Raw genomic sequence first — 26973 nt, forward strand, 5'->3', positions numbered from 1 at the left:
CTGCAGCACCCTGGCAGCTGGAGTGGGTCTATCTATTTTGGCATCTGATCGGTCCATTTTCGGGTCTAGCACAAATTGAAGTCTCCTCCCCAGATCACTGCCCCCCCGAGGTTCACACTGAGCTTGCTATATAGTGTATGCCGCTGTGTCCTGATTCGGGGCATATGTGTTAATGATACATACTTCTTTGTTCTACACCAACCCCCTTAATATTACCATCCTCCCATCTGGCTCGACTGTAGAGTGTAACAACTGGAACGGAACATGTGGTGCCACCCAGGGGATCACCCCTCTAGCATAGGCTGAATAGGCTGCACCCACTACTGTACCCCTCCACTTTCTTTGGACCACCTTCAGCTTTTCTTGCGTTAGATGAGTTTCTTGTAGCAAGGCTACGTCTGTTTTCTGCCTGCGCAGGTACATCATAACCTTATTTCTATTTAAATAGCTATTGAGCCCCCTGACATCCCAGATGACTACTTTAAGGTCTCCCATGATGTGTTAGGTTCCTGTCCCCCCCCCAGTTACAGTTCAGATCTTGTATTTTCAGGGTGTAGGCTTGTACCCCAACTTTCTCTCCAACTTCCCACCCTCCCAAACTCCACCCAAATACCAACACATCAACCTCCCCAAACCCATCCATCCCCCCCCCTTCCCACCCCACCCCAACTTCCACTGCAATCTCCTCCCATTACTACCCTTCCCCAACTGATGCCCAGCTCCATCCCTGGACCTCACACACCCCCGCATCTAGCCCTTTTCCAGCTGACGCCGTACTCGCGGCTCTGCATGGAGATATCGCCCTAACGGCGGTTCAACTTGTCTATTGCTCGGGGGTAGGCCTTCTTCAATTTATAGCTCCTAATTTATGCATCCAGCTAAGCGCACTCACCGCTGCCCATTTTGCATTTTGCAGATTATATTCTAGTCCCATCTGTCCAAATGTCTCACTTTTAACATCACATGACACTTTCTTGTGTACTAGTTCTGCAGCCACTTTCCCTAGTTCCCTCCTCCTTCCTCCCCCCTACCATCATACATGGCATTATAGTCACTTATCGTGTTCTTGCTGGCCTTGCTCCTCATCTTGCACTGGACAGCCATTCGCATCCAGCCACGTCTCCGCCTCCTAGAGGGTGTCAAAAAAGTGCGCTCTGCCTTTGTGGAATACCTTGAGCTTTGCAGGGTATAGGAGCATGTATTTGTATCCTGCTGTGCGTAGTCTCCTCTTTATTGCCACGTAGATGTACCGCTGTCTCTGCACCTGCATGGTGTAGTCTGGATACGCAGTGACGGTCGCAGATTCCCTTGTTATCGTCCCTCCTTTCTGGAAGAATTCCAATATCTTTTCCCTATCTCTATAGTTCAAAACGTTCGCTATAATTGCTCTAGGAGGGGCTCCAGGCTCCGGTCTCCTCATCAGAGCCCTGTGTGCGCATTCAATTGCAAACCCTTGGGTGAGTTCACCAGCTCCCACTTCCTGCAATATCATGCTCTCCATATAGTTCGTAGGGTCTTGCCCTTCCTCCCCTTCCAGGAGACCCACCACACGTATATTGTTGTGTCTCGCCCATCCTTCAGCCTCCACTGCTCTATTCTCCAGGTTTGCCATCTGCTGCTTCAATACGTGGTCTTCTCTAGCATTGTTTGTGCTAGTGTCTGTGTTTGTCTTCACCGCACTTTCCAGCCCGCTCGTTCGTTCCGCCAGAGCTCTCACGTCTTGTCTCAGCAGGTTGACTTCAATTCCCACTGCATCTATTTTATTTTCTAGTGCAGTCCTCAAGTCTGCCATCGCTGCCCCCCATGAGGTTTTTAGTTCCGTTATGGCTGTCAAGATTACACTGTCCTCACGCGGGGAGGCCTCATCTGCCGGTGCATTCACTGTACCTTGCGCCGAAGTGGTAGAGGACTGCTGTGACTTGGCAAAGATATATATCATGGGCTGCTTGCCCTTGCCTTTACCACCCTTCACAGACATTGCTCCACTCTGTTTGTGCCCAAGGGCTCGTTCCCACCAGAGGTCAGCAACTCCTGCTTCACACGCGTTTCCGTCCTTTTTTATGAATGTCAGTGCTCCACAATGATTGTTTTCACAGGTAGTGGCTTAGCGTCTTGTCAGCGGCAGTGCCTTCCCCGTATCTTGGCCGCATTTACTGGCTTATGGTGTGCCACTGCTTGCGCTGCAGTTTGCCTGCTTATCCAGTCATTACTGGCGTGTGATATTCATGAGCTTCTTAGTTCTGATATCCGTCTTGCTTATTTCAACAATATCGTATTCTGTCACTGCGCAGTGTGCAGCACCTCCGGGGGGCAATGTACAGCTCTACCCACTCTTTCTGAAGAGCTCCATGCTAATCGACCTCAGGGGAGTGAGGGGGGGCCGTTGTTGTCCAGCCCTATCTCCCGATGGCCGTTCCCCACTCCTTATTATATTAGCCTATCTTCATGCTTTTGTTTGAATGCTGTTAGTTTACTGCAACAGTCGCTAGATAGTGTCACCTCTTGTGCTGGTCCTGGGTCTGCTTGCCGGCGCTCGGCGGTCGCGTGATGTGCAGGATTTTGGCTACTTCCCCTCCAGGGAAGCCAGATCCTACTCCCCAGCCCGTAAGCAGCTCTTAGCACACCTCCTCCAACCTGCATGCAAGCATGCATCAATTCCCATTGTGTGCGCTTTCACTCCTCAGGTCGCATGCCTTTATTTCTCGCTCGCGCGGGTGTCCCACTATCAATTATACACAGTCTGCGTGTGTGCGCACTGCTGCTCCCGCTCCTGGGGGGCACCTGCTGTGCATTTCCACGCCTCTCGGTCTTCACTGGGGCCAGGTCCGCAGTTCTCCTCATGCTGTCAAGGCAACGAGCCACCTACGCTCTGCTTGCCGTGCAGTCTCCAGCCTCCTCTGTCTGCCTCGAGATTTCGGGCTCACCACCTGCTTCTGTCTGCAGGCCCGCATGCTTTTAATATTACAGCCGCACGGCCGCACGTCTGTTTGTTACAGCCTTTGTGTTGTGCCTCTGTCAGCAGCCCGTTTTATTTTCGCTCCTGATGTCATCACGGGTCCCTTTGTTCTGGGGTCGCCGCCATATTGTTGTTGTTGCCGTTGCACACAGTCCGAGGTACATAGTTACGTGCCTCTTCTTCCCTGCACCTTCACACGTCCGTACTGCTACTTTGGTATGGCAACCCTCTGTCAATCAGCTTGCTCTTTCCAGGATCTATTAACGGATCTCGGAGCTCCGTAGAGATGCAGCCTTCTCCATGGCTGCCAAGCCACACCCCCCTCCGACACCAATCTTGATTGTGATTTCCACCCGCTCTCCGTTGCGGCATTTCTCCCAGCTGCTTTCCTTTTTTTTCTGATGCAGACGGCTGAACAACGCCCTTCTCGTAGATGGAAGCACATCACTGTATGCGTGAACGTCATCACGCTGATAACAGAGCTTTAGGGCCTTTTCTCTAAAGCGGCCTTCACTATGAAATACGCAGCTCTGGATCACAGAACATGGAGAAACAATGGCGCTGTGCTACATCCTTGCGTTCCAGTCAACAGCAACAGCTGGAATGCAGGGGGAGCTCGCATGAGCGCACGCCACCCACGGCCCCTTTTAAGCTCCTCAAAAACACCCAAAACACCAAAAACACTTTCCTTTTTTTTATTAGTACCTCAGTCTGCAGAAAGTTTCTCCACGCTGCACTGCAGATCCCCTTTATCCACGTGAGCGCAACAGCGCTCGGGTCTTCAATAAAGACTCTGGATGCTCAACAGTGGCAACTTTTCTCTGCCACACGGCCTCCAAACTTTCTCCAAGGCCCAATTTCTCCTCCAGTCCCATGGATGGGCCTCCATGGTTTTTCTGATGCCTTTTGCTGCAACAATCTCCCTCCTTGGCATCAGCTGAATTCTTCGACCGCCAGCTTCACAGAAAACACTTTTACAGCTGGTATTTCTTCTCCATGGCTTCTCCTTCTTCTCTCCTACTCCAACTCTCGGGGTCCAAGTAATCCTCATCGCCAATTGATGTATCTTGCCTCCTGCAAGATGTACCCTGGGCCAGTGATGTACAAGGAGCAGGAACCAGGTTGACCCAGGTAAGTGGAAATGAGACATGCTTTGTTGTCTCCTGGTTACATAGTATGGGTAAGAAGTAGAAGAGAAGGTCTACAGGCCTCCACCCTGGTTCCCTGCCCAGCTCCAAGTCCCCAACCATCAGTTGTGGAACTCCCAGTTGCCCCAACACTCCAAGATCCACCTGAGCATTCTGCCAGGCACATGCACTCACACATGCCATCAATCACAACCTCTAGGATACCACAATAGACTATGAAGAGGGTAGCAGATCGAAGTTGAGGGGGTGGAGGGCTTATGGAAGGTGAAGAGGATGGAATTGAAATTAGAGAGTAAAAGGTTTTGATCTTGGGCAAAATCCCTTTAGATCAGAAAATCCTGGTGAAATAACCAAGCTTTCTACAGCTAAAGTCAGACACCTAAACACACTCTCCCACAGTAAAAAAAAAGACGCCTTAAAAACATGAAACATTGGTATCTAAAGTTACTCATTATTGCCCTTGTGACAGACTTTAACTCCGCCCGCTGTAAACTCTGCCTCCATGACCCGGCCACTTGAGGCCCTTTGTCAATCTTGCCCATCGGGCCTGTTGCCAGAAATATGCCACTGCCGAAAGGTAGATATTGCATTCCTTGAAGGCAGATTAAAAAAAATAAACAGAAAGATACGCTAACAAACAGTTACAGCCTGCATTCCTAACAACCTGACTTGCCGAGTCTCCCTCAGCATGCCAATGCCTTAACTAATCTGAATTAGGCATGCAGGTTATGCATTTCTCTGCAAGGATTGGCTAGCAGCCAATCCTTGCTATAAATTCGTCATTCTTTTGGAACAAACGATTTTTTTACAATGACAATCTACTTTGCATTTGTGATTCAACTCATCCATCACTCAATAAAACAAAACACTAAGTAAGGCTACCTGGGAGGTGGCTCAGGTGGAATGACTGCTGAAAATAACATTACTCTGATTCATTCGCCTGGTAATTGCTTTTTTAAGGTGGGTGTAGCACTCCAGTGGGTTGATTCTTATCTGACTACTCATCACACTGAGAAGGGTGACAGCTTTATAGATGCCGGTACTCCCTCAAATAAAATGCTTTTATGTGAAAGCTCTAATTGTGTCATTTAATGCAAGCAAACAGTTCTCCTTACTGTGGCATGACTTATTTTCTGGGCATCTATGATAAACAAAGCATAATTTGTGTTATTACGTGGCTAGACTGGCCTTTAAATGCGCCAGCCAGGCTGTTTTTTTACTGTGGCATGGCATTTTGTTCTAGGCCAACTACGAACGAGCTCGCCGGAACGGTGGGTAGTGTGGGGAGGGGGTGCACCCATAAATCTCACACAGGGTGCTGGGAGACCATGGGCAGTCCCTAGTAACCCTTCGGAGAATCGGATTATTTCCCCAACTTTCCTGATGCTTCTCGAAATGTTCCCTAATGTTCTTTTAAATGTTCCATGCACATCTCCCAAATATTTTCTCTAAGTCTCCCCAATGTTCCCTGCCAAGATATGTGATTTTCCTGACACGCCTGACACGCCCTGCTGCTCTGTCCTAGGTCGTATACATTTTGGAGTGTTGCACATTTTCTGGTGTGCTGTGAGACTGTAAACTAGCAGGGTGACAGTTATTTGCACTGATTGTAGATGCCTAGGGATGATGTGTGTCGGCCACCATGTGAATGCTGCAATGCACAAAAAAACAAGAGAAATAAATGGAAGCAAAAGAAATGATTGGAGGGCACTGCCTTAAAGAATTGCATCAGGCAGAAAGCACTGTGCCCAGCTCAGGACAGAGGGCCGCCCACTACATTAATTATCCAAAATCTCTTTAATGCTTCATGTAAACTTCACTGATGTTTAATTCAATATCTATTAAAACCTCCTTGATGTTCCCAGACAATTTACCAAATGTTCAATGGAAATCCACCTGACATTCTCTACACATCTCCCTGCAGTTATCAATGATGTTCTATACAAATGTCCCTTGTGCTCCCTGCACATTTCCTTGATGTTTTCAAAAAATCTTCCTTGAGTTTCTTGCAAATCTTCCTGAGGTTTGTGACAAAGTCACATGGAAGAACCATATGCAGAGGTTGGAGGGACTTTGGGGTCCGGGATGCCCACATGCATATTGCAGTATTCCATTCAGGATTGCTCCTGGCTCCCGGCTCCTAGCAGTGACACCAGAATGCAGCAGGCATTCCTTTAACCTATGAGACCTATCAGAAGGCTGTATCGACCTCAGCGGAGGAACCCAATGACAGGACCCAAGCTGCCGGGAGGTTCTAGGTTCCACAGTCCACCATTGTTCAATTGCAGCATCCAGAGGTACTCTTTATTACAAAAAGGAACCACCACTGGCGCACAGAGCACATCAGCATAGTGCTGGAAACTTCTTGCGCCCCAGTTCAAAAGGACGGATCAGGATTTTAAACCCACAGTCCCCACCAGTAGGCTCAGAATCGCAGAGTGAAGGATGATTGGAACATGGGTTTCTCAGGGAGGGTAAAAGAAACACCCTAGAGTAAGGAGGGGAAACCAGGGTTGCACCATACCCATGAGACATGGGAAGCGAGGGAGCAGATGAAGCAATTCTGAGGATTCTTGAATAATGAGAATCATTCTACACCCTATAAAAGAACACACCTGAGAGTAGGGAAGGGCCCATCCAGGACTATGTTGCAGGAGGATTAAGGTGATGCCAGTGAGTCATAGAGAGAAGGACACCAACACATGTTAAGGCCTGTAACTCCGCTGCTGGATGGAGAATACTAAAGCCAACAGAAGGAAGAGCAGTATTAGACTGCCAGGGCTTTGTATTAGCCCCTGGCTTTGCCAGAGACAAGAAAGGGAGAGCCTTTTGATGGCTCATTCCCTAGAAGATACTGCCTGGCCGGTGGGTGATTATAACGTAAGCATGACAACAATCCTGGGAAGGAGAAATAAATAATTGCTGATAAACTAGGAGTAATACCCTGGCAAGGAGGGAGAGATATATTCCCAAAGCCAAATAGGTAGAGTAGACATTCTAGCCAGTAAGGAAGGAATTCACAAAGGTGGGGGTGTGGGGAGGAGGAGTAGGAGTAAGATGTGTTTACTGGGAGGCATGAGCAGAAAGCCCACCAAGGTGCATGGGAATGCGACACCTAGCCAGAGGGTCGGTGCCAAGCACTTTTCTACATCCAGGAACAAGGTCACAAAACATGCTGGGTGCAATATCCCTAAAGCTGTGTGAATTAGACCATAAAAGCCTGAACTCAGACTAAGAGTCCACTTAGAGAGATCCTTTCCATAAATCAATTACCCATCCTGACACTTTAAGCCATTAATGTCCTCTTTGGTGGTTCTAGCTTAAAAACCCTATTTAGGAGTTCATCAAACTCAGACTTTGATATGATATGATATGATATGGCATTTGTAACGCGCCTATACACAAGTGTTTCAAGGCGCGACGAGGCAGGGAGGGGGGAACAAGGGGAGACAGACAACGATCCTACTAGGCCAGGTGTCATTCAGATCACGCAAGTGTATGGTTAGGGGGACGGGAAAAGTGCGAGGGGGAAAGGGAGAGGGGAAAGTGCAGTACAGGGTTAATAACGAACAAGATAAATAATAAGGGCCAGCTGATGGCAAGTGCAAGATAAGTGCAGACAAGTGCTGGGAAGGGGGGCTGTAGGGATACAGAGACAGTCCCGCAGTGCAGGGGTTGCCAGGAAGGCAGTGCAGGGGAGAGTGGCTGGGCCAAGGACCGAGAATGGTGAGTGGCCCAGTTGCTGATTCAGTACAGTTTCAGTGATTTAGCAGGGGAGAGGGGGAGAGAAAGCAGAAGCAAAGAGGAAGGTCTTGAGGTGCTTCCGGAACCGGAGATGGTTCTCCTCAAGTTTCAGGGAGGCAGGAAGGCTGTTCCAGAGGGAGGCCCCTGCTGCGGAGAGAGATCTCCCCCCAACTCGTTGCTTTGACAAAAATAAAGGTGTTGCGCCACATTCTGATTGCCTCAACTGTTCCGTAGGTCTCTCATCATCACAAGGTATGTGTATATTTGCCTTTTGTGTGGCTACTTACATACCCAGTACAACTGTTAAGAGACCAATCTTGCTGGACGTTCACAGGAGGGGCAGCATGTGAGCAGGGAGTGTTTTATTAGCAATGATTGCAGATGCCTAATGACGGTGACAGAGGGCAGGAGTGATAAGCCTAAACAATTCTGATTCAGGTTCCGGGCCATCCAGAGGACCAGTAAAGTGCATTATGTGAGATGTTTTGCACCTCATGGTATCCATTATCACTGTCGCTGTAAAATTCAAACCCCATCCACCCAGACTCTCATCGGTTGAGTACGGTGGGCTGAGCTTTCCGTAAGATAGGACAGCTGCAGAATATCATATCATTCAGAGAGGGCAGCAATTGTTGATGCCCTCATTTTGTCACACTGAGTCTTTCAAGGAAGGAGCAGCACTGAACAACCAGTTCAGTTTCGGATGTCAGAGCCCCTACCTTTAAGGTTTTGAGTTTTACTTCTCTAATGCAAATGATCTAGCTTATCCAGGCCTAAATATGAAGTAAACACACCAAATATAGTGAGTCTAACCACAATTTGAAGATTCTTCCCTAAACTTAGAAAGTCAGTGAAAAATGTAAGGATAGTTCCTAAAATGTAAAGAACATCTCTAAATATAGTGAGCCGCCCCAAAATAAAGAGATACTTCCTAAAATAGGTAGAAAAATCTGCAGTGTGCAGAGCCTGTCCAAAATATAGCAGGCATCTACAACATTCGGAGATAATGTTCTCATATATTGAATCTACACAAAATATTCTGAGCCTGCCAGGGCACAAGTCCCAAAAAGCAAAAAAATTGGAGGGGACTCAGTATGCGCAATGAGGAGTGACTTCACGATGCATTCTATTCGTCTTTCCTCTCTCTCTCTCTCTCGGTTTTTGGGATTCTGTTCTGGGCTAGTTTCAGTCCTATCTTACAAACCACACCTTTTCTGTTTCTTGGTCCAGCTAGTGCTCTCCTATCTTCCCTCTTTCTCACGGTGTACCGCAAGGCTCTGTGCTTGGTCCACTTGTTTTTTCTCTGTACACTTCTCCTCTTGGGACTTTCATCTCTGCACATGGTTTCTCTTACTAGTGACCGAAGTGTACGAAAAAATGTGTGGAACTATGTTCCCTACCTGCCTGCCCCCGCTCCCAACAAACCCCATTGCCATGCCCCTCCCACACACAATACACCCCCCAAACCCATGTGCATGCTTTTTAAGGAAACATTCAGTGTAAAGCACTGAAAATGCAAGTTTCAACATATTCCTACATTTTTATTTTAAACCGAAACCGTTCCAGAACGGTTTCTTTGCACAATAAAAGTATAGGAACAGTAAAATGTAATAAAAAAAGCAGAGGAGCGCCGTTCCCAACCGCCCCCGCCAACTTCGACCACTCATTTGTACGCAGATATCTCAACCCTTTCTCTCCCTTTCCTCCTTCTCAGATTCAATTCACGCATGTCTTCTTTTTATCCAATGTCTTCACATTTCTTACACCTTAATCCATCCAAAACTGAGTTCATTTTTTTTCTTCTTCTTTATTAACGTGCGTGTTAGTTTACAGGTGAAACTTTTTGCATGATTAAAAGATCACACATGTTACAAAACATACATGGTTAACATTAGAAGGTCAATACAAAGTACAAAAGTAATACAACCACGTCCCTACAACAAAAGAACATTCGGAGGTTCTTCTTTCTCTCACCTCGCCCCAAAAACCTGGAACGAGCTACCAAAGAACATACGTAACACAAAAAATCACCTCCTATTCAGAAAACTCCTCAAATCCTGGCTCTTCACCCCATAACTAGAAGAACGCCAACGGGGGCATATACACAGCTGAAATAATGCTGAGAGAAGAAACATATCCTCCAAATCTCCCTAAGCTATCGCCCATAAACAGAAGTTAAGGCAGTATAATCTACGGGATATCAATTTACCAACTGACAGATAGATATTATAGAACGATACCAAAAATAATCACAGATAGATTGGGATGATATGATATGATAATGTATTTATATCGTGCTCGTACACAAGTGTTTCAGAGTGCGACAAGGCAAGGGAGGGGAACAGGGGAGAACAAAAACAAACTTACTAGGCCCAGTGACATTGAGAACGCGCAAGTGCATGGGAAAGGGAAAAGTGCATGGAAGGGGGAGAGTGGAAAGTGTGGAGCAGAGAAGAACATATAAATAAAAATAAATAGATAATAGAGGCAATAAACAGTGGTAGTGCAGCCAGAAAGTGCTGTGTTTAAGGCAGCAGACTGGGTAAGTCTGATAAGTGCAGAAATAAATAAAAATGGGGGTGTGGGGAACTGTATGGGTACAGATACAGTCTCCAGTGCAAGAGGCGGCCAGGAGGCAGTGCACGAGGTTGGCAGGGTGAGCAGGTACCTGGGCCCAGGGGACCGAGGGTGGCCAGGTGCATGGTGCCAAGAGAGCAGTTCAGCAGGGGAGAGGGAGAGCGAAGGTGGAAGCAAAGAGGATGGTCTTGAGGAGCTTCCAGAACCGGAGATGGTTCTCCTCAAGTTTTAGAGTGGCAGGGAGGCTGTTCCAGAGGGAGGCTCCAGTTGAAGACAGAGATCTACCCCCAGCTTGTTTCTTTGAAAAACGACTGACCGTGAGGGAGTTAGAGGTAGAGGAGCGAAGAGCTCGCGAGGGGAGGTATTTGCGGAGGGGGAGCTGAAGGTATTTTTGACCCAGGCCCCAGAAAGCCTTGTGGAGAATGCAGAGGGTTTTGAATTTAATCCTAGCGTCCACTGGGAACCAGTGGAGAGATTTCAGAGCTGGAAAGATACGATCCCAGGGCTTGAGGCCAAGGACAAATCTCGCAGTCCTGTTCTGGATTAGTTGCAGAGGGCGGAGAGTAGAGGCAGGTAGATTTAGAAAGAGGTTGTTACAATAGTCCAGCCTAGAGAAAACCAGAGCTTGGGAGACAGTGAGCTTCTGGGGGAAGGAGAGAAAAGGCAGAGTACCTCTGAGGAGGTGCAGTAGGAAATTTGACTTTTTAGAAACCTCAGAGATGTGGGCGGAGAAGGAAAGTGAGGGGAAAGGATGGTGAAGGTGTGCCGATAAGGAGGATCTCCGTCTTGCTGGCATTCAGACAAAGATCATTGGCGGCACACCAATCTTGAATGGCAGTTAGGCAATCAGAGATGAGGGAGAGGAGGTGACAGAGGAAAGCCTGAAAATCAGTTGAGTATTGTCAGCGTAGCACTGGAGGTTTGAGCAGAAAATGACAATGGGGCAAGAGTTGCCAGGTATTGGTTAAAAAGCCAGGGAGAGTTTAGACCCCTGGGGAACACCACAGGTCTCTATCTTCCTCTAGGGTAAGGATGATATCAATAACACTGTGGCCTACAAAATACACACAGGCAACAATGGACCGCAGAGAAAAAATAGATAGCAACAGAGTGGGTGATTGCTAATTTATAGCACCAATACGGGAACGGGGGACAAGACGGTTCCATGTCATTTCATCGCAGGATGTTTTTTCGCAGGGTTTTTTACCGCGTTTTTTTTTAAAACGCATCGAATTTTTAATTTTTTTATTAGTGGGGGGTTATCCCCAAACCCCCTATCCACTTTAATTTTTTTATCTCCCCATACACCCACACCCAATTTATATAATTTTTTTTTAACCCCCCTCAAAAAATGTGATGATTTTTTTCGACAAAAAAATCCGCTGTAAAAAACCCAGTGAAAAAACATCCGGCGATGAAATGACGTTGTATAAAAACACAGCTGGGAACGTGCCACACCACCTCATAACAATTAGACAGACAGGAAAGGAAAAAGTGGAAAATGTGCCTGGAACAAGAATTATAAGGACTAAGAGACGTATAACCCACTAACCCTATGCTCAAATCTCTGCTTACCTAACTCACACGAAAATCCAGACAACCATCTTCTCGCTAAGCAAACCACCGCACTTCATCACACTGCAACAACAAACAACACATAATCCGCACCAACAGCACACAAGGTCTCTAATCGGTCCAATATTCACACCAAAGCTTGGCGCACAATGAAAACCAAACTGAGGCTGTCAACAGCACGCCACTTTTCTCACTTTCCTATTCCCTCTTCGCCCTACTAACCCATCCCTGCTTTCTTGTTTGCAGATGCGCCTGAACGTCTGGGGACCAATTACGTTGGTGATGGTTTGTGGTACAAATACCTTTAACATTAATATTAACAATTCCATCATCACTTTAGCAATATAAAAACAACCTTATGTCAGCATTAAGAGAGACTTTTAGTCAGGACTGAGGTCCTTTTCTTTCCTGACTCTACTGTTCCTCTGCCATAAACTCCCCATCTATTTCCTTTCCCCCTGCTTCCCTCCATCTTGCCACCTCTGCCCATAATTTGGGTGCCCACTTTGACCCTGCACTGTCCTTCTCTTCTCACGTAGCCTTAATTTCATCCTCCTGTCGTTTTCAACTCTTTAATATTCGGAAGGCTGGCCACTTCCTCACTTTCCATGCTTCTAAAGTTCTTATCAGCTCTTTAGTTTTTTCTCGCCACTTTTACAGTTCCTGCTTACTCTTGGGTCTCCCTGCTTATAGACTTGCTCCTCTTTGTTCAATCTACTCCTCTTCTATTCATGTTGTCTGTTCTCTCTCTCCTTGGTACTTTGAACCATCTTCATTGGTTATCTTTTGATGTCCATCTCCTTTTCATCTTTCTATGTCTCGTCTTTAAATGCCTTGATGGTTTTGCTCCTCCTTATAGTCCTAATCTTATTCCTTTCTACTCTCCACCACGTGCTCTTCGCTCTTCTTCTCCTCGTCCCCCCAGTGCTCCATTTTGTTTCTGCTTGTTCTCACTTTTGGCTTCTAAGCACTGGAAAACTCTCCCTTTGTGCACAAGATGAAAGAGCGTTTGTCTTTCATAATATCAACACACGAAAAAAAAACAAAGAGAGGATATTTTCTGAAAAAGTTGGTGGAAAATTTCAAAAGGTGTGCACTCCTAAATTGGTGCCAAACTATTCCCTGGAGAACAGGTCTGCAGTTGCTGCTCATCTCTGTTCGATCATGTGGTCTAGATCGTGCTGGGAACCTACGATAGCAGTCCGAATCCCCAGTACTGCACTTTCTATCCTGCAGCCTCTCAGTTCCCCTTATTCGCAAAGGTAACCTGCAGGAGCAAGCAGAAGAATGCAGGAGTGCGGGCCTACGAAATATGATGTCCCAATGATGATCGCAGGTTCGAATCCCGACATGGCCAAACTCAGCCTTTCATCTTTCCAAAGTCGATAAATGAGCACCACACACCATGGGTTATAAGCACCACTCAGATACCGGAGGGTTCATCCTTCTGACCTCGATAAACAAGCACCACACACTGTGGGTTATAAGCACCGCTCAGATACCAGAGGGTTCGTAGCAGCTATATAAATGCGAAATTATTATTATTAAAGTAGTCTTGGATGGATCGAGGGGTCCCTCAAACATTCAAACTTTTTTGGTGATCCGAACGAAAAGGTGCAGCTCCGGCCCAGGACCAGAAGCTCATACTGGATATAGAAAAGAAAGAGTGTGGTGTAACTCGCTCAACAAAAGAATATTTTTTCCCATTTCTCATGCCGGTAAGCCCACCCAAGTTAGAAATGGAAAATTACTTTTTTCCTGCTCGAAAGCAGCAATTCCCTGGATGTTAATAGAAAGAGTTTGAACAATCTTATGGCCGGAAGGGTGCTACAGGGGCTGCGTGTAGGGTGGTAGATTGTCAGAGTTCGATCGCATACGGATGTACCTGTCAGTAACTGCACTTACCCGCTCTCTTTGACGACAGCGTGATTTGAAATGATATGGCATTTATAACGCGCTCTATACACAAGTGTTTCAAAGCTCGATGAGGCAAGGGAGAGGGAACAGAGGGAAGACAGAGACACCGATCTTACTAGGCCAGGTGACATTGATATTGCGCAAGTGCAGGGGAGGAGGCAGAGGGAAAAGTGCAGGGAGAAAGACGGAGGGGGCAGTGCAGTACTTAGGAAAACAGAAAAATAAAACAATAAATAAAAAGTGCAACCAGCTGGTGCAGAGGTCAGGTGTCAAGTGCTGGTGGGGGGCAATAGGCCCTGAGTGCAAGGGTTGCCAGGGGAGCAGTGCATGTGTGCAACTGGTGGTGAGGGGACCTGGGCCCAAGATCAGAGGGTAGCCAGGTAACCAGTGCAGTTTCAGTTTCTGCCAGGAGATCAGCAGGAGGGAGGAGGAGAGAAAGCAGAAGCAAAGAGGAAGGTCTTCAGGTGCTTCCGGAACCAGAGATGGTTCTCCTCAAGTTTCAGAGAGGCAGGGAGGCTGTTCCAGAGGGAAGCCCCAGCCAAAAAAAGAGATCTACCATCAACTCGTTGCTTTGAGAAGCGACTGACCCTGAGGGAGTTGGAGGCGAATGAGCGAAGAGCTTGAGAAGGAAGATATTTTGGAAGAGAGAGTTGAAGGTATTGAGGCCCCAGGCCCTAGAAGGCCTTGTGGACAATTTAGAGGGTTTTGAACTTAATCTTTGCCGCCACTGGAAGCCAGTGCAGAGATTTCAGTCCTGGAGAGATACGATCCCTGGGCTTGAGGCCAAGGACAAGTCTTGCAGTCCTGTTTTGGATGAGTGGTAGACGGCGGAGAGTAGAGACAGGCAGATTTAGAAAGAGGCTGTTGAAGTAGTCCAGTCTAGAGAGAACCAGAGCTCTGGAGACAGTGAGCTTCTGGGGGAAGGAAAGGAAGAATGCATCTGAGGATGTGCAGCTGGTAGTGCGACTTCTTAGAGACGTCAGAGATGTGAGAAGAGAAGGAGAGTGTGGAGTCGAAGATGACACTGAGGTTTTTAGCCTCACAGATGGGGGCAGGAAGAGGGCCAAGAGAAGCCGGCTAGAGAGTGACAGGAAAGAAGGGAGCAGGTGTGCCGATGAGGAGAATCTCAGTCTTACTGCATTAAGGCAGAGATCATTGGTGGAACACCACTCCTGGATAGTGGACAGATAGTCAGAGATGAGAGAAGGAGAACGGGTGGCGGAAGGGAGCCTGAAAATGAGTTAAGTGTCATCCGCATAGCAGTGAAAGTTGGGGCAGAGAGCGGCAATGCTGTGGGAAAGAAGTGCCAGGTATTAGTTGAACAGCCAGGGAGAGAGGTGAGACCCCTGGGGAACACCACATGTAGAGATAGAGATTGAGGAGAGGATGGACCGAAGTTGGACCTGGGAGGGTCGATCGGTCGGGAAAGACATCAGCCAAGCCAGGACCTGATCAGTGATACCCAAGTTATCACAGAGACGGTTGAGCAGGATGGTATGGTTGACCATGTCAAAGGCAGAAGAGAGATCAAGTAAGATGAGGACACAGGCAGTGTTGGAATTGAGGTTGGAGAGCAGGACTTCACGGATGTTCAGGAGAGCAATTTCCATGCTTCTGGCAGCTGTGAAGCCAGACTGATGGTCATGGAGACAACCAACAGATTCAGTGTGAAGATTAAGCTGGGAGATGGCCAGCTTTTCCAGGAGTGTGTGCAGGAAAGGATTGATAGAGATTGGGTAGTAGTTAGCCGGGCAGGACAGGTCGGCAGGGGGTTTCTTAAGAAGAGGGTGTACAAGGGAGTGCTTCGGGGGTAAGGGAAGACACGAGTGGCAAAGGAGTGGTTGCAGAAGTCAGCCAGAGAAGGAGCCAGGGTGTCAATGTGGCCCTTGATGGTTTTGGAGGAACAGGGGTGAACCTGTTTTGACAAGACTTTCATAGATCAGACTTGTCTAGAAACCTTGTCTGGGGAGAACAGGGGAAAGACAAAGAAGGAGGGAGGAGAGGTGGCTGAAGAAGGGCCAGAAGAACAGCAGAGTTAGTAGGGGAAGGAGGAGGAGAGGAAGAGAGAGAGGACAGGATGTCCTGAGTTTTAAAGATGAAATGAGAAGCAAGGGCCGTGCAGAAGGCCTGGGAGGGGACGGGAGAGGTACTGCAGCAGTATTGGCCAGCTCCTTGCAGATTTTAAAGAGTTCGACCGAGTTGTTAGAGGCTACAGAGACACAAGCTTGGATGTGGGCTCTCTTCTTGGTGTGGACAGAGAGCCGGTATTGCCTTTGGAGCAGGCGGCAGGCCAGTTTGTCAGAGGATGTACTGGAAGGACGCCATTTGCTCTCAGCCAGACTGTACTTGCGTTTAAGGGTGACAAGGTCTGAGTCATACCAGGAGTTGCACTTGGCTTTGGGCTTCAAGTGGATCCTCATGACAGGGGCAAGAACATCTAGAGTATCAGATATAGCAGAATGGAGCATGAGAGGGGCTGTGTTAGGGTGTGAATCAGCCAAAGGGGGAGAAAGGGAGAAAGTGGCAGGGAAAGTCTCAACTGCCACATGCTTCATGGGTCGGATAACCGAGAAGGTAGGTGGCAGTGCTGGAGTTGGCTTTGCCTGAGGGGTAGAAAGGGTGAGATGGGAGGAAAGGAGAAAGTGATCATTCCAGGAGGGAGGAGCGGTGAGAGGGATAGAAAGGGGAAGGTCTGAAGAGATCAGAACATCCATATTGTGCCCTGGGGAATGAGTCGGGCTAGAGGGGAGAATAGAGAGTGAGAGAGGTTGCAGAGGTTGGTTAAGAGTCCAGAGGAAGGACAAGAAGCATCCAGGTGGATATTAAAGTCTCCACCAAGGAGGAGTTGAGTGGTAGAGACCAAGAGGGAAGTGGAGAGATCCGCCCACTCAGAGAGGAAGGAGGAGATCTGACCAGTTGGCCGATAGATGGTAGCCACAGTAAGGGAATGGCCGGGAGAGAGAGAGAGAGCTTGCAGATGAGGCGATCGAAAGAGGAGTAGGCCTGCGTAGGAATGACAGAGCAGGAATCCACTCTGGGAAGATCAGGGCTACACCCCTTCCGGAACAGTTGGATCTGGGTGTGGAGAGGATATTGTAGCCATCAGGGAGGAGAGTGTCAAAGCTTGTGGCAGAGCTGGCCCTGAACCATGTCTCAGTGAGACCGGGGACATCGAGGTCAAGCTCCTCCAGGAGGCGGCAGATATCAGAGGAGTGTTTGACAGCTGAGCGAGAGTTGAGAGTGGAAATTAGGAGAAGGTTGCCGTCCTTGAAAGACTTCCAGAGTGGGGTACAAATCAGAGGTAAGCCCTGCGGAAATGTAGAAGAAGCCCGTGAGGGGGCAAAAGAGGAAGAAGGAGAGGGCAAGGTAGCCAAGGAGGAGACAGAGGTGGGAAGGCAAGGAAGCCGTGGGGGGAAGAGAGGGGACAGCAGGAGAGGAAAGGAAATTGATGGGAGAAGAAGAGAAAGGAGAAAGCACAGAGACCATATGAAGAGTCCACAGGGCTGACGAGGGAACGAAAAAAAGGATGTTGGTGAGGTTTTGCCTGAAGGAGGCACTGGTATAGGTGTCAGCGATAGGGAGGCCTCGGTTGGAGACCAGGATGTCCTTTTTAAAAATTCTTCCTACCAGATTTAGTGAGGAGAGCAGGATAGTTGATGGAGAAGCAGTTAGAAAAGATAGGAGAAACAGACAGCACCATAGAGTAGGTAGGGAGAGGAGAGAAGAAGAAGAAAGGGATGGTAGGAGGAAGACACTAGGGAAGGACACAGGGAGGGGTGCAAGCAGACGAGACAAAGAAGGACGAGACAATAGTAGACAATTGAACAATATGACAAGAGTTAAAACAATAGTGGAGCAGTTTGCTAAATGAACGATTTGCTAAGAAGACAAAACCAAAACAACAAGGACAAAGTAGTTGGTGAATGAGAACCTAGAGGAAGGAAGAGTGCAATGGAACATACAGCAGTACAGAATAGGACAGGGCAGTCAGTGAGGCGAATACAAAAAACAATAGAAAACCAACACAGAAGAAATCGGCGAAAGCGGACCTAGATGAGGGAGAAATATAAAGAGAAATACAGGCAGTGTAAGCAAAAACAGCAAAAGCAGAACCTCGATGAGGGAAGAATAAAGGAGAAATACAGGCAATGTATGTAAACAGAGCAGTCAGTGAGGAAGACAACAATAGCCATGAAGAGAGATGACCTAAGTAGGCAAGGATACGGCAGAAACAGGACACTAGGAAAGTAGTGATCAGGGCAGTCCAGGCAGAGCAGAGGGCACGTGTGGTCTGACCCTATAAAGTGCCAGTCTGTGCTCTGAGAACTCGGTACACAAGCAACAGATGAATACACAAGGGAAGACCTGACTGGAAGATAATAATTCCAAGGGGAAAAACCTAATTCTGATGAAGATATCAGTAAGGTTTCAGATGACAACAATAGGTCCAAGAGGAGCCAAGTCAACAGAGATTTCAGGAGTGCAAGTTGCCAGAAGTCTCTGGGAAACGAAGCAAAGAGGTGGTGTTTCCGATCAAATGAAGGGAGATGGAAACCAACAGAAGCATACAGGACTCAGAAGCCAGAAAATGGAAAGTAAATTCAAGGGAGGAACAGAAGAGCAGAAACAGAGACACAAGGAACAAGGAGCTCGAAAAAACAAGGAAAATAGCATGGAGGGGCAAGGGAAGCATCTCACCCCAGACAGCAAACCTGGAGCATTGCGACACGCGGTTGTCCGGTCTGCTTTCTGACATGGCAGCAGCCATCTTGGAAAGCACTAGACTGCTGCATGCGGTTCTTTGGGAACCAGCAAAGTCTCCACCAAGGTCGCAGAAGGTTTAAGTTGTGCAGAAATGTGACAGCATGCTCCCTCAGCAAACCCCTGACCACCATTTTTCCAAGGATGGAGACAATGGAACACACAATCAAGACAGGTACATTCCCAAGGTAAATAGCCCTTCCAGTCAACCAAATATTAAAGCACCCTTCAGCAATGAGAATCGCAAATGCTGGAAATTTCATATTAAGGATTGCCATCTGACAATATTGGGGAAGAAGCCACAGAATGCAGGTAACCTGCGCAATAGAGAAGAATGAAAGACACCTCCAAGATGTAGGCAAAGTCAGATGATAGGAGACCGGGTTTACCTTCTGAAGCACTCAAATAGGGCCAAGATACCTGGGAGACATCTTAGAAACAACTAAGTATCTTGGCAGGTATCTGGAAGACAGCGATGCACAGTCTCCAACACACAATTACAGATTGGCACCTGTTTTCTGTCAGCAAATCATTTGTACCTGGTTTGTGCTTGCAGAAGAATGCATTTTACTTCTTGGTGTATTTGTTTAAGTGCGATAACCCACTGGTTGACTGATGGTACCGGAATCTCTGTTATCTCATGAGTCGGAAAGGCTTTGGGATGGAACTGGAAGGTACAGAAAAAAGGAGTCATGTTGAGGGAGTTGTTTTTGGAATTATTATAAGCAAATTCAGCTGTAGGCAGGAGGGAGGTCCAATTATCTTGACCTGCGTAAGTGAAACCCTGTAGCTATTGCTCCAGAACATGGTTAAGATGTTCCATCTGCCGATTGGACCGGCGATGATACTCAGAGGAGAGAGAACATTCAATGTTCAGGGTGATGAATAAGCCCTTCCAGAATTTGGAGATGTACTTTGGGCCTCAATCTTAACAAGTCCTTAAGAAAGACTTGAACCATTTCTGAGGCAGTCGGCAACTTGGCTAAGGCAGAAACAATGGCTTGGGTAGAGAAACAGCCCACAGTGATCATGATGGTTGTCATTATAGAAGCGGGTGGCAAGTCAACAATAAAGCCCACATCTATGGATTCCCATGGTTTGGAATGTACAGGAAGTGGTACTCATGTGCCTGTACTTGCATTACTGTACTTGGATTATGCACAGAATGGACAGGGCGACACATAACCCAAAACGTCTCTTCGCCAAGAGTGCCAGCAAAAATACTGAGAAAAGGTTGTTCATGTGGTTCATCCTCCTCTCATGACATAAATGAAGGACCTGTTCTTGCAGAGGAAGTGTGGGAAGGAATAGGCATCCATACTTAAACAGATTTCATTGTTTATTTAGCTGATGGTGTTTGCATGAAAGGGGATCTTTTATTATTTTCCCAAGCCTGGGTGGATTGTCAGACTTGCCACAGAAAAGGGGTACTAGAAAAAAAAATGCACATCTTGTTGGAGAGGAGACGACCGGGTAGTGGAACCCACGACGATGAGCCATCTGATTTTCAAGACAGGGCATCAGCGGTTATATTCTTGGATCTTGAAATATATTGAGAAAGAGATCATATTGAACAAATAAATATGCCCAACGAGTATTATTATGATCAGTTCGAAACGCCACAGGAAAATTGCTTCCAAGTAACAAATGATGACATTGATGGCAGCCTTGTTTAAGAGCTAACAATTCTCTTTCCAAAACAGAATAGTGTGTTTTGCTGCTGGGGATCATAAGTACACAATGGGATGTTCCAGGTCATCGGGCTTTTGCTGTAACAGTGTTACCCTATGGCAATTTCGGAGGGGGCTCCCACAATTACAAAGTGCCACAATTACAAAGTGAGACTTGGTATTAGGTTGGCACAAGCTGGGTCCTTGGGTGAAAACCGTCCAGCAAAATGGAACACCCTTCCTCAGCAAATTGGTTACAGGCTGGACCTGCTGGACCTGCTGTGAAAAGTTGGAAATAATTTCCTATAGAAGTTTGCCAGTTCTATAAATGGCTGTAATTGTTTCATTGCAGTAGGCGCAGGCCATTCACTTGCTGCCATGATTTAATGATGGCCCATTGATATTCCTTTTTTGATTTGGAAATATCCTAAATAGGAGATGGAAGAGACCTCAAAGGTACACTTCTCTGGTTTGGTATATAATATGCTCTCACAGTGTCATCTAAGTACCTCTAACACATGCAGTTCATGTTCTTCCTGCGTTTGAGAGTGTACTAGAATATCATCCAGGTAAACGATTACAGTGCAAAATAGAAGGTCTGTGAATACCTTGTCTATGAAGCGCTGGGGCATGGCAGAGGCTCTAATCAAGTCAAATGGCATAAATCTAAATTCAAATGAGCCAAAAAAAGTCTGAAAAGCCATTTTCCACTCATCTCCAGCTTTAAGGGGGATTACATGATACACTCCCCTGAGGTCCAATTTGGTAAATATTGTGACCCAGGGATGGCTTCAAGTATATCAGGTATCAGGGGGAGCAGGTATTTATCCCTAATGGTTATCTAATTTCATCTCCGGAAGTCGACGCAGGGACAAAGCTCCTTGGTGTCCTTTTTGGGGACAAAAAAGAAGGCAGCTTGCCCAAGCGCTTTAGACTCGGTAATGGTCCCATTCTTTAGATGCTTTTGTAGGCACTCATGAAGAACTTCCCTTTCATATTCTGAAAGTGCATACATTCTTCCAAATGGAATTGAGGAATCAGGTAGTAGATTGATAGCCCAATCCTTGGCTCTGTGGGGGGGGGCAATTCATGTTCATCTGGATCGCCGAAGACATCCATGTACTATGTGGTAGCCAGTGATATAATCTTTCCCCACAATGTTGTTCGCAGAAACACAGACAAGAAAATAATGCAGGAATGTAATAATAGTGGCACATAATGCTGTTGTACATTTTATTTAAGAAAGAATATCTTTTGCGAAGGGGATGTTGGGGAGGGCAGGCGTTCAGGGGATGTCCCCTAAAAGGGCTATTAGACCAACTGATGTCTTCCTTTCGGTGTGTGTATGCATTCCATTCCATATTCTTCTGTCATGAAATCTGGAAACAATGTTCAAGAATTACTATATAGTTTAAAGCGCAACCTTGCACGCTTTATTTCAGTGGCCTGAAACTCAGCATTTCATGTAAAGCTAACCATGTCTTACAATTTCTTACCTTTGGAAATGTGTCTCTAAAGCTCTCTCGTGTCTGGCTTCTGTGATCGTAAATCTCACTTTGTAGAGCAGATTAGCCTCTAGCTGCAGTGGTGTGATTCTTATCTCGCTTGTTTGAGCAGTTACACTTTTCCACGCGGTTTTCAGCTGCTCTGCTGGGTTAATGCCCGTAGGACATTTCTCTGTTCCTTTCACTTAAGCACTTAAAAAAATAACCAATATTTGATTTCCTCATCTCCAGCACATCAGTGATTTCCGACGATATATTAATATTAAAAGCAATATTTTTAAATGTGCTATTATTTTGACCAAACACATTATTTAAGTACTCTATTTTTTCAATGACATTTCTTTACCATACAATGTTTGTTTTAAAAACAATAATATCACAAACAAACATACTCTGTTTACCATTGAGGTATAAAGTTCAGGATTCCCACAGACTGGTTCTCGTGGGACTTGTTTTGATGGACAAGACAAAATCAGGCAAGCACTGTTCAACGCAGGTCTGATCCCAAGAAAACGGTTCAGGCCTTCCAACTAATGTGAGGATTATGGCCCTTTAGGCGAGGAAGGCACAAGATGCTCGGAAAATTAATCGTCTTAATGAGGTGAAATTTCAATTTCCCTTTCTGCTGTGAAATGGTCATAAGGATCTCAGCAGTTTGGTATCTAGTGGTCCCCGATAACAAGGATCGACCATTGACTCCCTTGACGTGTTGTTCCGCAGACCTTCCCTCAATAGGGATCTGATTCTGCCTAGCTCAGGGCTGAGTCATAAACAGTTCTGTAGCTCCACATTCCACCAAGGACAAGATGGTAAATATTTCACTATGGGTGTAAGGTATCGTAAAATGTACATTTCTTAGAAACAATGAGGAATGGGGAAGTTGGCATAATCTTGTTTTTTTTGGAAGATCCTTCATTCTCCCTGTCCTGGGGCTAGCAGACACCTACTTACCATATGGCCATTATTACCGCAGTGCATGCACAACCCTTGTGCTCACCATTGTCTCTGTTCTTCTTTAGACAACTGACCTCTGGCGGCACTGATTTGCCTGGGTGCTGGAGGTTCTTCTGATGAACTACTACATCCCAAAGGTTCTTCTGAACGAGAGACAGTCTGAGCTGCCTGATATCTCCTTCTTCCCGATTTACTTTCCTGCATTCGATAATCCAGTTGTAACACCACGGTTATAAGATTCAAAAGAGACATTGGGTGGGCCACCTGTGCCAGTTTGTCCTATAACTCCTCTGACATTCCCCAGCAGAACAATGTGTAACAAGTATATTTAGGCCAACCCATGGCATTGGCCATCTCCTTGAAATAGGTTGCATATGCATACACATCTTTGGACCTCTGGGTTATGTTCAGAAGAGGCTCTTGCACAGAGAACACTGTTTCTGGTCTATCAAACATGCCTCTGAAAGCAGTAGTGGTATAGTCATTGAGGATAGGAGTGTTTGTTGTGATCAAGTGGGTAGTCCAGGATAGAGAACTTTCAACCAGATGAGTCACGGGAAATCCAACCTTGGCTCGGTCTGCAATAAATTGATATGTGCAGAAGGCAAATTGGATAGCATACTGGTTCAAGAATTTTTTAAAGTTCTTTGGGGCACCCCTGTACCATGGAACTCCAAATCCACTTCCCTGGGCATCAAGGGAAAGGGAATCTCTTGCGGCCATAGCCTGGCGCAGTGTTTGGTATTATAATCTTTGGGTTTGTACCTCAGTAGACAGTTCTTGAACTGCTTCCATCAATTCCTGGATCCTATCCATGTCTTTCTTTTAGCATCACAAACTGTCAGTAACTGGACTTACCGACTCTCTTTGACGACAGTGTAACTTGAAGGGATACGGTCTGTCCCTATAAAGGGCCAGCCTGTGCCCTGTGAATTTGGTACGCAGGCCACAGATGGATGACGTGACTGGAGGGAAAAAACCCAAAGGTAAAAAAACCTCCTTCTGGTGAGGATTTCAGCAAGACTTTAGGTGACAACAATGGGTCCAGGAGGAGCCACGTCAACAGAGATTCCAGGAGTGCAAGTTGCCAGAAGTCTCCCAGAAGGAAGTCAAATGAAGGTAAATGGCAACCAAAAGAAGCATACAGGACTCAGAAGGCAGAAGATTGAAAGTAAGGCCAAGGGAGGAGCGCCCAAGAGCAGAAACAGAGTCAAAAAGAACAACGAGCCGGAAAAAACAAGGAAAATAACATAGAGAGGCAGGGGAAGCTCCTCACCTCAGGCAGAAAACCAGGCGTGTTGCGATGCACCTCTCTGCGGTGCATTGCAACACTCCTGTCCTGACTGTAGATAAACCATGTGTGTTTCGGGGTGGTCTGACATGGTAGTGGTCATTTTGGAAAACACTAGACTGCTGCGTGAGGTTCTTCAGGAGCCGGAAAAGCCTCCACTGAGCCCACAAAAGTCTCTGTTGATGGAGAAATGTGACATTACCAAAATGTTCATAGTTGAACTGCATTTTTTAAGGGACGGCCCATAAATATATGTATGTCACTCTAGCGGCGGTAGTATTCAAAGGTCTAGTGACAATATAGCTGCACAGCAGAGGACACTGTGGGTATGCTTAACATACACTGTTCGACACAGGATCTGGAGCGAATTGCTTGTCGCTTCCTGCAACCACGCACGCACGTCATTTTATCCACAAAGGGGACCTGCATGAAGCAGAACGAATCAGCTACAATCGCAAATGCCTTGCACCATGGCACCCCATGCATGTCTAAGGACAGGTCCACGCTTGACACCTAGATGATGTTGAAAGGTGGGTGTATTGGGAAGCAATATAGATGGAGCTTGGAGAAGACATCCCTTTCTGAAAAGGCAGAAGGAGAGCAGAAGCGACAGATGCATACCCCGAGGTCAGGCATGGCCTCGTATTTGAAGACGTACACTGTCCTCACAAGGGTGTCCAGTTATAATGTGGACTGCAAAAAGTGGAATGCAAAAAAGTCGGAAAAAAAAATGTCAACAAAAAATTCAAATGTGTTTTTTTTTATTTTTATGTTTTTTTGGGGTCTAGCTAGTAGAAATAAACGGGGGGTTGATTTTTTTTGTTTTCGAAATTTTTGCAGTCGACATTTTCACTATAAACCCCTCACAAGTTTACTGAAGGAAAGTCACCATCACACTTTGTCCATATGGAGCGAGGTGAGGGGCTCTATATGTCGTGCTACGGTTCCGAAAGAGCGGGCATCAAGGTTTAGAATTGCATTTGTTATTTTCTATTTTATGTTATGTTACTGTGGTTTGAATAGTGCACCGCTGCCATTTTCATGGTCACCAGGCGCCCAGGCAGATATGAATAGGAAGGGGGGTTGGGATGGATTAGTTGGTGAGTTTGAAAGGGAAAAGCGCACAAGAGCTTTGATGTGCTGTTGGTGGCTTCATTTCAGAAAAAAACGGTCACTGTGTGCTGGTATGATTTTAGTTGGTCGATGTTGCATGGTGTTTGGTGGGTGGTTACATGTGGGTGTTTTATGTGCGTCTTCGGTGTTGTGGAGAGTTGGTGAATTGCTTGTAGTTTGCAGTGTTTTTGTGGCAAAGGTATGTGTCTTGTTTCTTTTGTGTTGGGTGGTGAGTATGCAGATTATTAGAGAGTTTTTAGTAGGGTTAGTAGGGGGTCATCTGAGTCTTTTGCTGTGGGTTGGGCTGATCCGTTGGGTTAATCTTGTTCTATGGTGGTTAGGGTCGAGTGTTTTATTTCTATGGGTGCTCTGGTTTCAGAGTTTCTTATTATGTTGCGTTGTTGGTTTGTCTTTGCCAGTGATCTCTCTTTAGCTTCGTGAGTTAAAGAGCCATATTTTTAACAGTTTCTTGAATTTTAGGTGATCGTCTGTTTGTATTTCCTTTGGAAGAGAGTTCCAAAGTCTCACCACTATGCAGTAGAATGCTGATCCCCTGAAGTTGTGTTGTGCACATTGCTTCGATTTGAGGTGAATGTCATTACTGGACCTTAGTCTTCATGTTGCTTTGTAGATGGAGTTTTTTCCATGTTTGAATTCCGCTCTTTGGTCGTGGATTGCTCTGTGTGTTACGCAGAGTGTTTAGAAAAATATTCTGTTTTTGACTGGTAACCATTATAATGTTCTCAGTGCTGGTGCGTTCTGTATTCGTTGTAGTTTTCTCATAAGGTATTCTAGCATTCCGAGATGGCTGCTGTTGGCGTAGTCTATTGTTGACACGACGAGAGAGATGACGGTGAGTGTTCTCTGTGGGAAAGTGAAGAAGGGGAGTATCCTCTTGATTGTGTATAAGTGGAAGAAGCATTTCTTAACTACTGTGTTGACTTGGGGCTCTAGTGTTAATTTGTTGTCCATTAGTATTCTGAGACTTTTGACGACTTTGGGTGGTTCTGGTGGGTTTCCCAGTTCGGTAGGCCATGAGACATGGTGGTTATTCAGCAGGTTGTTGGGTGCAATCGTGAATTCAGTTTTGTCCAGATTGAGTTTAAGGGTGTTGGTGGTCATCCACTGGTTTAATTCAGTGAGGCGGTAGGTGAATTAATAGGTTTTGTTCTTCGCTGGCATTGATTTTGTAGATGATTTGAGTGTCATCTGCATAGTTGTAACAGGTGAGATAACCTTTTTTGATGAGGTTAATCGGGGGGTCATGTAGATGTTGAAAAGTAGTGGTGATAACGATGAGCCATTTTGGACTCCACATTTTGTTTTGCGAGATGCTGACTTGTAATGGTGCTAGCCAAGTTGTTTCAATTCTTTCTGTCAAGAAGGAATTTATACAAAGGAGTGCTGTGTTGCCGATCCAGTACCATTGAGTCATTTGATGAGTGTTTTGTGGTGGACTGTGTCAAAGGTTACAGACTGGTAATGTTAATTGTTAGTGAGTGTGCATACTGCACACATAATTAAACATTGCTTTGGAGCTCACAGAAGAAACAGATCATTGGTTTTAATGTAAGCAAGACCCTTTCCAAGAAGGAAGGATATGTTGAGGGAGAATATGCTGTGCATTCTCTGAAAAAAGTTAGTAAAAAAAGGAAATTATTTAAATGTAATAATATTGTACATTGGCTCTCTTTAAAATTTTGCAATGATCATTTCTGATGATCACTTCTAAAATATATTGTAGTCATATTAAGAATGTTAC

The sequence above is a fragment of the Ambystoma mexicanum genome, chromosome 1p, assembly GCF_040938575.1.
Source record: "Ambystoma mexicanum isolate Mex_15411 chromosome 1p, UKY_AmexF1_1, whole genome shotgun sequence".
Lineage (NCBI taxonomy): Eukaryota > Metazoa > Chordata > Amphibia > Caudata > Ambystomatidae > Ambystoma > Ambystoma mexicanum.